The sequence below is a fragment of the Stegodyphus dumicola genome, chromosome 5 (assembly GCF_044657685.1).
Source record: "Stegodyphus dumicola isolate Sdum_Otavi_A_Nest chromosome 5, ASM4465768v1".
Taxonomy (NCBI): Eukaryota; Metazoa; Arthropoda; class Arachnida; order Araneae; family Eresidae; genus Stegodyphus; species Stegodyphus dumicola.
In genome coordinates this window covers 112,558,103-112,569,312 of record NC_140772.1, presented here as the reverse complement: position 1 = coordinate 112,569,312, position 11,210 = coordinate 112,558,103, and positions in this window count along the sequence as shown.

Below are 11,210 nucleotides of genomic sequence, written 5' to 3'. Positions count from 1 at the left end.
ATACAATTTTTGTTAGGAAGTAGAGTTGGAATTCCCCTTAGCTGGGGCTGACTTATTAGTAGTCTGAAAGGAGATTGTGCACTGTATTTATTTAAATATTTGAGTCACGAAAACCATCAAGTAACAATGGTTTATTTTTAGTTTAGGTACGTACACTACGTAGTTTTAAATAAATTTTCTACTTAAAATTTACCCCTAGTCTGTTATTGGAATTACAGAAGTGTAGTTAGATTCAAATTTAGCGCAAAAAAAACAAAATTCAGCTGACAACGGTGTGATTTGATTTGGTTTTATTTAATTACGGCAAAGCACTCGAGCGTTATCTACCTAAAGGAAAGGATGCCTTCGTGAACGACTTTCTAATTGAAACTGGCTCGAACTTCCAATGTTCAGCGACTTTACCGCTCCTCCGCTGGTGGACCAGCAAAAGAAGAAAATATTAGGCAAGTGCAAATAGCTTAATTAATTAGGTAATTCATTTTGTAACTCAATAAACGATCGCAGAATTTCATAGAATAGAAACGATCACGAAAACGAAATGATTTCAGTTTTGGAGACCTGTTAGAACTTCTTATTAAAAGTTCCTCTGTTTTAATCAAAAGCAAAGATTGAAACAAAAGCAGTACGAAGTAAATACTAGGGTTTCTTCTAGATTAAGAATATGGTTGTTTTTTAACAGATCAGCATAATGTTGACTTTTGATAGTGGTATTTTCAAAGAGCCACAATTGCCAAAAATCCGATAATCCGCCAAATTTTGGAAATTCAGCGAATGCATTGAGATATTGGAGGGGGGGGGGTCATAAAATATAGTTAAAAAGGATTCTGCAAACATATTTAATAAGTTATTAATAAATAATTTATTCATAATTTAACAACATTTAATCAGTTTTTACCAGGAAATTGTCAGCACTGCCAGTGCATGATATCAAATGGGTTTGACAGAGTGTCTTGCTTCATAGATACCTTTTCCCTTCCCCCCAAGGACAGAATATGAATATTAATTCTTTCTTCAATATTATATATTTTTGTATCTTTTGATGCCAGTTACACAGAGGCAGTATTTAACTTCTTCACCAGCCTCAGTTAAATTTATTTTATTTGTTACTTGCGGATTCAACACATTATAATGTCGTCTCTAAACTCTTTTACGACTGGCTGATTTTATCACTGTCAATCTAGTACTTTTGTTTCCTCAAAATTTAATCAATGGATTTCTCGATTTTCCAATATCTTAGAGTAATTGGTCACTGGAATCATCAGTAGTTTCGCCTTCTTCGATAGAATTTTATTTCTTGACATTTAGTCACAGTTTTTTGTCAAGCATTTTGTAACATTGTCCTTTTACACGTTTTCAAGCATTAGCAGCTGTGAAAATTGCGTCTTTTACATTGAATATGGAAATTCTTAAAGCAGAAACCATAATTTAATAATCTTTGTACAAATGAATTCTTGTATGTAAAGTTTTGAATAGCTTTTTAGTCCATAGGTTAGATTTTTCAGGCACCGGCCTGAAAATTCGAAAAAGTCTCAATTTAATTAATTAATTAATTTTTTTTTGATACTGTCAGACAGTTTTATCGAAAAAGGGAATGTCGAGTAATAAAACAAATTTGAAACGAATTTATAACCCAGAAAAGTCTTTTTAACTATTTAACATTCAATTTAGCCTGTTTTTATTTGTTAATCATGAGAGATTAACCGTTTTTTTTTAATTTAAGTTGATTCTTTTTTATCGCGTGTATGTGAATATGGTAATTTAAATTAATTTTAATGTTTATTTTGATTTCGGAAATAGTCATTCATTCGTAACAATTTTTCATATATCTTTGTTGTTCTTTATTGCAATCTAGTGTCTGAAAAATTGTGGAGGAAACAAAATTTCTTACAGCACATTTCTAATTGATAAAAACATTCAGTGCATAGACTACGCTCAGTATCCAAGAATATATGAAATATATTATTTATAAGTATGTAGAGTCCATAAACATTTTTACCACATCAAGCAAGAAATGTGAAAAATAAGCCATGCCGGAATTCGAAATCCAGGCTTTCAGATTGTTTATCAGATGTGATTTCTAGTTACACCACTAAGGCACGCGGCAAGCAGAGAGAAAAATCTTATAAATTCATGTTCAGATTTGTGGAGATTAGTCATGATATTTGTATCGAAATTATATCATCATCGAATTTCATTTCAAATTTAAATTTTGAGTCTTATCCAGTATATCTATCTTTATTAACATTACTATCAACTTTCGATACTCTGGAGAAGGATTAATAGATTGCATGTTAACCAGACCCTCTCTTAAAAAGAAAAAAGTTGTCTGCTTCCTGTAGATCGATGGAAAAATTATCAATGTTTGAACATTGATTCAATTTACGTAATTACGTGAAATTATTCTTCCTATGAAACTGCTTAAAAATAATAATAGTATAGTATATTCCTCTTAATTATAATATGGGTTATTCCTCTTCCTTCTGTCTTACCCCCCCCCCATCGCATTAACCGAGATTTCGAACTAACCGTCGACATTGTCCTTGGTATTACCCCGATTAAGAGGGGACTTGACTGTATCTTTTTTCTTCGATTCAAAGCTCATTCTTGCAGTTTGATTCTGTTCCGAATTCTATTAAAATTACTATTCCAGTGACCCTTCAGCTCGCAGTTATTTGCTTATACCATTTACTTTGATAAAAACATAGTGCAAATTATCAAAGAAAATAGAAATTTAAGAACTTTTTATGCGAAGGAAACATTTCGTTCTTCTTATTTTGCTTTTTAATTAAAATTATCTGCAAGTCATGATTTTAAACAGGTACGGGTTGAAGCAATGTCAGCACCTGTGCATCCAAGTAGACATTTTAGATATTGCCGGGCCTTGCTAACGGTTCTAGGCGAAATTCCGAGCGAGAGAACTGTTTAACGGTCTCCCATCTCTCATTTCTTACGACTATCCTCTTGAAAGGATTTCGGCTAACTGTGTAGTTTAAGTAATCCTTGCAGCAGAGATACTATATGCTTTCAAACATCTATGCCTTCTCCGGGATTCGAACTCGGGACTTCGGTACGACAGTCAGTATCACTAACCACTATCTCGTCTGGGCGACGTTTCGTATAGGTCAAGTCCGGCTGAAGTACAGCGAACACCCAATGTTTAACCGTAGATAATATGAGTATACTCGAACTGCACTAACGATTTAGACGGCAACACAAGGACATAGTAGTTATGCCTTCACACTTACATAAATTTAGTGAAGCTTGTGCATTTAGCACATTCAAAAATTTGGAAAAGTGGTGTCTTTCGTACTTACAATAATTTAGGACAGTTAGTGCCTTTCATACTTATAAAAATTCACCCTTACAAATCTCCGATAAATTATGTGTAATTTGAATAAAATATAAAATTCTGTGAGATGTTTTCATAAGGTTCAAACTACTTCAATTTTGCTTTTGCATGGATTATTATTATTATTATTATTATTATTATTTTTACAAATACTGGACACTTGCATATAACAGCATTAGCCATTACTAAGGCCACCAGAAGCGGTGATCATTTTATTGTGGAGGCACCTAATAGGCGGCCACCGTTACCTCCTATGAAAAGACAGACAATTTTACATCCATGCCTTCTCCGGGATTCGACCCTGGGCCCTTTCGTATCGCAGTCAGGCTTCCCTAACCACTCTTTACCCATACTTCTTTTTTGCATTTTATAAATGTCGTCTGCTTGGCCGGGGCTGCGGCCTGGCAGCTAGTGGTTGACTCCCACTGAGTTGGTAACCAATTCTGCATGGATATATCTATACCTGGGTCGGAAGCTAACTCAGCGGTTTACTTCCCTAACCACTATACCGTCTGGGCGGCGGATTATCTTATGTAATAGGGGAACCGGAAAGTAATGTCGTTTCTGCGCATGTCGACAACAAGGTTAGACAACAACATGCTAAGGGTAGAAGTGGAAGCAAATCCATGTCAAACAATCGAGGAATTGTCAAACACTCTTAACCAACCTTGGTCGACCATCCAAGAACATTTAAAGCAGAATGGAAAAATAAGCAAAGCAGGTGTTTGAGTGCCCCATAATCTGTCCGAAAAGAACAAAGCCAACCTATCCATCAGATGCAACGTATTGCTTCAACGGCACCATACAGAACCGTTTTTTGATCGTTTGATTAGTGGAGACAGAAAAATAAATCTTATATGATAATCCAAAACTCAGAATGCAGTTTTAATAAGGGTTACAAATAAATGGTTTACATCCGAAAAGGCGCTTCTGGGTGTTTGGTGGAGTATTCGCGGAATTGTTCATTTTAAATTGCTGAAACCTGGGAAAACTATTAATGTAGACCTTTATTGTGAACAATTGGATCTAGTGAAACAATCTTTAATTGAAAAATATCCGGCGATTGTCAACGGAAAAGACGTCATTCTGCAGCGCGACAATGCAAGAAGGTAAGACGAACACTGGAAAAATATAATGAATTGGGGTGGGAGGTACTGCCTCACCCACCATATTCGCCCGATATCGCACCCTCGGATTTCCATTTATTCCGATCCCTACAATATTTTCTTAGTGACCAAAAATTTGAAAATTTGGATGATGTCCAAAATGCCCTCTCGAGATATTTTACTCAAAAACCAATTAATTTTTATCGGTCTGGAATTGAAATCTGCATACTAGATGGCAAAAGGTTGCTGATAACGAGGGTGATTATATTATTGATTAAAAAAAAAACTTTATTCTAATATATTACAAATTCTAATACATTACAAATTTATTCGTTGAATTTAATGAAAGAAAGCGACATTACTTTCCGGTCCCCCTATTATTAGGCCTATCAAAGTCGCTGAATGCTGGTAGCGTAATCGCGATTTAGAATCAGGGCAGCGGTTTGGTTGCATGGAATTTTAGTAGTTTTCTTCATGCAAAACGTAGATACGACCCAGTTTCCCTCAGAAAATGCTTTACGAAAGCATCTCTCCCTTTAGGCAGAAGCTTTAGTGTGCTTTGCAATTCTCTAATAAATCTAATCTGGTTGTATTTAAATGGGCATATCTTTCAAAAAAATTACTCAGAGCGTCAGAGCTTCGATGGAGAAAGGAATAACATTGAAAATGACATTAACCTGCATTAGAATTTGAGGAACACATGGAACGAAAATTTATTTCTAGGATTTGATGTCAGCGTATAATTTAAAATTCATTTTACCCTTTACGTATTCATTTTGTTTTCATATAACGATATGAACGTATCAGGATATACGAAATAGTATAGGATTTCATACTAGCTCATATCCTGTAAGCGCCTTGAAAAAATCCTCCACCATTTCTAATATATTACTCGTAATTATCGCTTCATATACATAAAACTACTAATTGTAAAATCATCAAATTAAAAAGTCTTTAAAAGTTTTTCATAGTTTTTCATCACTTCATTAACAGCTTGATGGAAGACAGGAATTTCTGTGCCTTTTGTACCTCTGTACACTTTTTATGAACTTAAAATATCGTAGTTATTGAACAGTAATTTTGATTTATGTTTTTCTTTGATTTAAAAATACATATAACGGCAAATTTAAATACGCTGTATATTATTTGTAAGCACTATCTATAAGATCTATATGCGGTGTTCTACAATGAAATACTTTTCCAAGTTCACGGCCAGTCGAATAGATAAGATTGCTGAATACTGATTCGCTCCAGATCCGTATTCCGGCAGATGGGTTCGCTGCATACAAGTTTCAGTGGATTTCCTAATACGTAGAGTGAAAATTAACCGTTTCTCATTAGAAAGTCTTCTACGTAGTCCTCCACCCCTGTCTTTCCTCTACGTTAGAAAATAATGTTCGTGTGTTTTACTAAGTCTGTGTTTAGTAAACCCAAATAAACTTCTCCGGGTTTTTCAAAATCAGAGACCGTCAGGGCACTCATGCAGCTTATAAAGAAACTTTTGAATCTTAAACTCTGTATAGTTTTATAAAAAAACATCTGTGAATTTGCTTGACTGAAGACAGAAAAATTAAATGCTATAGTACTGTACATAGGCAGATGTTTTAAAAAAAAAAGTGATATTTGATGTTCTAGCATTATTTTGTGATTTTTCACACTTTCAAAAGGGTGTTTCCGTGCTTTCGAATAGATCGTTCTCGGAATAAAAATATTAAATAATAAACTAATAGGTTACATGCGGAATTTTAATTTCCCTGTATTAGTTCATTTATAGGCATTCATTCATTGCGTTTATTATTTTATAGTTTAGTTTATTATTTTAAGATATTTGTTTTGAATCAGTTTTACGTGTGGTTCTACCAGCAGGAGCGCGGTAGGATTGCCGAGTACTGGTAGTTCGTTCCGGGGTCAAATCTCGACAAACGGGCTGAGGATGTGCGAGCTTTCATGTTTTTCTCCCATGTGTAATGCGAATACAAATAAGCTTCTCTTAAAAACATTCTACGAAGTCTGTCTCTGTTTCACGTAGACAATCTTTTGTGCTTTACGGTAAATCCAAATAATATATCAATCGCTTTTATAGTAATTCACGGAAGAAGATGTGATTTCCTTGTATCTGTACACATTAAATATCATACGAAAGATTTCGAAAAATTATGATTATTTAAAAATACTTAAAGAAGTTAGCTACTGCATCCTTGAAATGAATGGATGACTTACTATAGTAAATCGCAATTTACAACAGCACCTTTTTTCCCATTTTTAGTCGTAAAGGGGTTTCACTACCTAAAAATAGAATCTAGTGTTACAATGATTCAGGTGTACGCTGATTTAGAGATTAGGCAAAAATAAAAGATAAATTTGCTTAAAAAATTCAAATAAAATTTTAATTCAAAACCATACCTTTAAATCAAAAATCAGAAGAAGTTATTAAAATTTGTGGAAACTGAAGTCCTTCGATTCCTCCTAAAGTGGCGCCATCTGTTGCAGTTAATGTCTATTATGTATTGGAAATTGTATTAAGTAGTAAACTTGAATTTCACAAACAGTTTTTACTGTTCCTTTTCATTTCGTTATCTTCTATGCAGTTTATCTTCAAGAGAGTTATGTTTCAATTTAATTTTCATCTTAAACGTTTGTAAATCTGATACATAATTATTATGGTTGTCACAACAGAAAAATAAAATTAAATAAACAACAATTCATATAAAATTAAAGTAAGCATTTAAGAACAAGTAAAGTAAGTATTTTTACATTTAACAAATGAATAAAACAATAAATTTCATAATATAATTCTTAAAAAGTTTCAAAGAACTATGAATGAAAAAGGTAAAGCGGAAAGTTTGCATTGTAGCTTGTTCCGCTCCTGACTAGTTTAATATGAATGAATTCTCAGACTATGTACATTGTCAGATCCCAGAGTTTTAAATTATATTTAATTTGAAAAAATTGACAACAAAAGTTTTTTTTTTTTTTTTTTTTTTGAATGTGTGCTATGTGTTTTATAATAAAAGTTTGCATCCAGAATCGATCCGATTAATATTCGGATCCGGTTAATATTCCTTTTGATTTTATTATGTTATGAAAAAATACACAGTAATGTGCACTTTTGTCTACGCTGGTAGCGTAATGTTTTGATTGAAGTTTCTTTTGGAAAAGGGAATAAATGAAAAAAAAAAAAAAAACATAATTTTTTTTTTTTTTTTTTTTTTTTTATTCTTTTGAAAAAAGAACGCAATATTTCTGGCGTTCCCGGGTGGGGTCGCAAATGCATAGCGAATCATAAGTATGGCTAGCTTAAAAGTTTTGAAAAAATCTAGAAAAGCTACGAGAGCTGCTTTTATGAAAGCATACGATAAAATAGAAGAACAGATAGCCTTGCAAAATGTTACCATTTTCAAACTGCCATTAGAACTGAATGTTTTGAAATCAAAAGCTGATCGTCTAAAAGCGATGCATACAAGTATTCTTGAAGATCTTCCTGAAACGTAATTTGATGGACAATTAGAAATTACTGAGGATTATCGTGACAAAACGATAAGAATTGAAACTAAAGTATGGAGAAATATCGATAGTCAACAAGCTTTAAATCTAACTCGTAAATAATCTGCTTCAATTAATTTTGTTGAAAATACTGTTATTGAAAAAAGATTTTAAAGTGCCTAAATTAGAGTTGCGAAAACTAGACGGTGATATTAAAGTGTGACTTCATGTTTGGAGCCAATTCGAAAAAAAAATGCACAATGGTTCGAGATTGAAATTTATTCTGAGGAATGTTAATTTAAAAATTTATTCGAATAAGTTATGTACTTAACATGACAATTTAGAGCAACAAATTCGCACTCTTGAAACATTTGATGTTACAGCTGATAACAGTGCAGCATTACTTTATCAAAAAATCTTATTACACCAGAGCGAAACATAAAATTAACAAAGAAACTAACTTATGTTTGGCGTTAAATTCTAAATATTCTTGGTTTGCTAATTTTATATTACTTTATTCTTCGACTGAATCTTCTATACTTGAGGATTTCCTTAAATCTTGGCAGCAAAGCTCAAATTTTGATCTTGGCAGCGATTCAAAAAGAGACTGGATAATTTACTAACACTTGTAAGAACAGAAGTGGAATCAAAAGAGAGAATTAACTTGGCCATGATTGGTTTCGGTTTGAAGGATGATTCGTGGTATAAAAATAGTAACATGTTAAATAAATAAAAATTGTGCAACACAGCTACTACTGCAGTTGGTTGATTACAACTGCCAGTGCAGATAAGCTGTGCGTTTTCTGCAATAGTAAACATGAGTTGACAAATTGCTTCAAAGCACAAAAAATATCATGTAGAAACTAGAAACTAGTGAGAAAGTAAAATTTTTAAAAGATAAACAGATTACTGTATTAAAAGTCGAACATCGGGCAGAGAGATGCCGAAAATTCGTGAAATTTATTAATTTTAACAAGATGCATTAGGCAATTATATGTTCGAAGCCAGATGAAAATGAAAATATAAATACGTCTACATTAAATAATCCGAGAAAAAATTACAAAGCGGTATCGATCGGTAAATTTGGCAATCATTTCTAACTCTTCACAAGCTTCCTTGAAGACTTTAATTAACGTTAATTTAGTGACGTAAAATTAAATAGCTGCATTTTAACTGTGAGAACATTATTTAATTGCGGATCTCAGAAGTCATATATCGGAAGAGAAACAACATCTGTTTTAAGTTTGACATCTATGTGTCAGCAACTTTTGCCTCATGCGCTTTTGGAGGTAAAAAGATCAACTGTGAGCTCCCTAATGTGTGTAAAATTGAACTAGGAGGCTTGGATGGAAATTTTTATTGCTGTTTTGATGCAGTTGATCAAACATTTTTGCACTGATGTTCCGTCTTTTTGAACGGTCCATGCATCAACGAACTAAGATCTATGAATATACAAGATTTTGATACAGAAGACAAGTTAAGGCCAACTGACGTTCTTACTGAAGCAGATGTTAATGGTAAACTTTGTACCGGAAAGGGAACTATTGACTTGCAGCCATAAAATCCTATCTAGAATCAACAGTTATGGAAAATATCTTATCCCATGTAAAAGAAGATGATGGTATGGTGTATTTAATTATGGCAAAGCACACTAGGGCTATCTGCCTAAGAGGAGGGATGCCTTCGTGGAGGACTTTGTAAGGAAAACTGGTTCGTATACATGTTACACATGGGGAAAACCACGAAAACACCCCTGCAGCTAGCCCGTTCGCAGGATTCGAACTTCGGACCGAACTACCAGTGTTCAGCGACTTTACCGCTCGGCCGCTGGTGGGTCCTGCAATGATAGTAATTTCATTGTTTGTAAGAAAACCAACTATTTCCGATGTTTTCAGTCTAGAAGTTACAGGGATAAGTAATCCTGAAAAAATGATATCCAATAAAGAAAGCAAATATTCGATATATTCTGATGAAACTGTCAGAATTAATGAACACGGAAACGATAAAATTACTCTTACGCAGAAGGAAGATCATCTCTCTCTACTCAGCAATAAAGAACTGTTTATTAAAAGATTAGAAACAATGACTTGAAAATATTACCTTAAAGATTTGTTTCCTGCTTATGATAACATATTTAAGGAAGAAATATTAACTGGAGATTACACAGTTTAATTATCGTTTTTCGCCACCATGAGCATTGCTTATTTCGTAGACCTGCTGTGAAACAAAAGGAAACTACAAAGGTGCGCCTAATTTTGATGCCTTTGCCTTTCAATTCTAACCCAGAGAAAGTACGATTACCATCACTAAACCAATGTTTGCAATCTGGACCTAGTTTATTCGGACTAAGACCTAGCCTTCTTCTTAGATAAGGTAACGTAAATAGGACATTGTTGCAGACATTGAGAAGGCATTTTTATAAATGTGTGTACCACCAGAAGATAGAAAATCTCTTCAACTTTTTTTTTTTTCGTAGAATGGAAAAGAAAATAATGATCCTAAGATACTGCGGCATTAATCGTGGAAAGTAGTCTTTTTATCTTAGAAGCGGTGTTAAAACATCACTTTTAACTTATTACGTGGTCCGCCCTTAGGCACTGCACGGAAAGGGAGGAATGCCCCGTGGAGGTCTTTTTAAGGGAAACTGGCTCGTATCCACGTTACACATGGGGAGAGCCACGAAAACGCCCATGCAGCCAGCCCGTTCGCTAGGACTCGAACCCCGAACCGAGCTACCAGTATTCAGCGGCTTTTACCGCTCAGCCGCTGGTGGGCCTAGAACATCACTTGGAGAGCTCTTATGACCTGTATGGAGACTTTTAGAAATTTTCTCATCCTGACCTCAAGATCGGGGGGGGGGGAGAATATATGAAAATGCTAACAACGAAGTTTCCAGCAAACCTCCAACGAAACACCTGCTGCTTTAAAAAAAAGAAGTGGGAAGGTTGATAAACATCCTTTAAAACTGGACTTATAAAACTTTGTTTTACCTTCTGAGTTTTAAAAAACTAACTTTCTGAATTTTAAAGCTTTCGTTTGTAAAAATCTTGAAATTTCAAACAGAGAATATGTATTGTTTCTTTCTTTAAAAACATTTTTTTTCTAGCGTTAAGGAATCCGTAAGGTGGGAAGACATCAAATGCCAGAGTCTTAAATTATATCTTATAGTAAGTGGCAAGAGAGGATTTAATTTTTTTTCTTTTTTAAACTGTTGCTTTGTTTCGTTTCGTTATTAATAAATGTTTTAATCCAGAATCGGGTTAATTCGTATT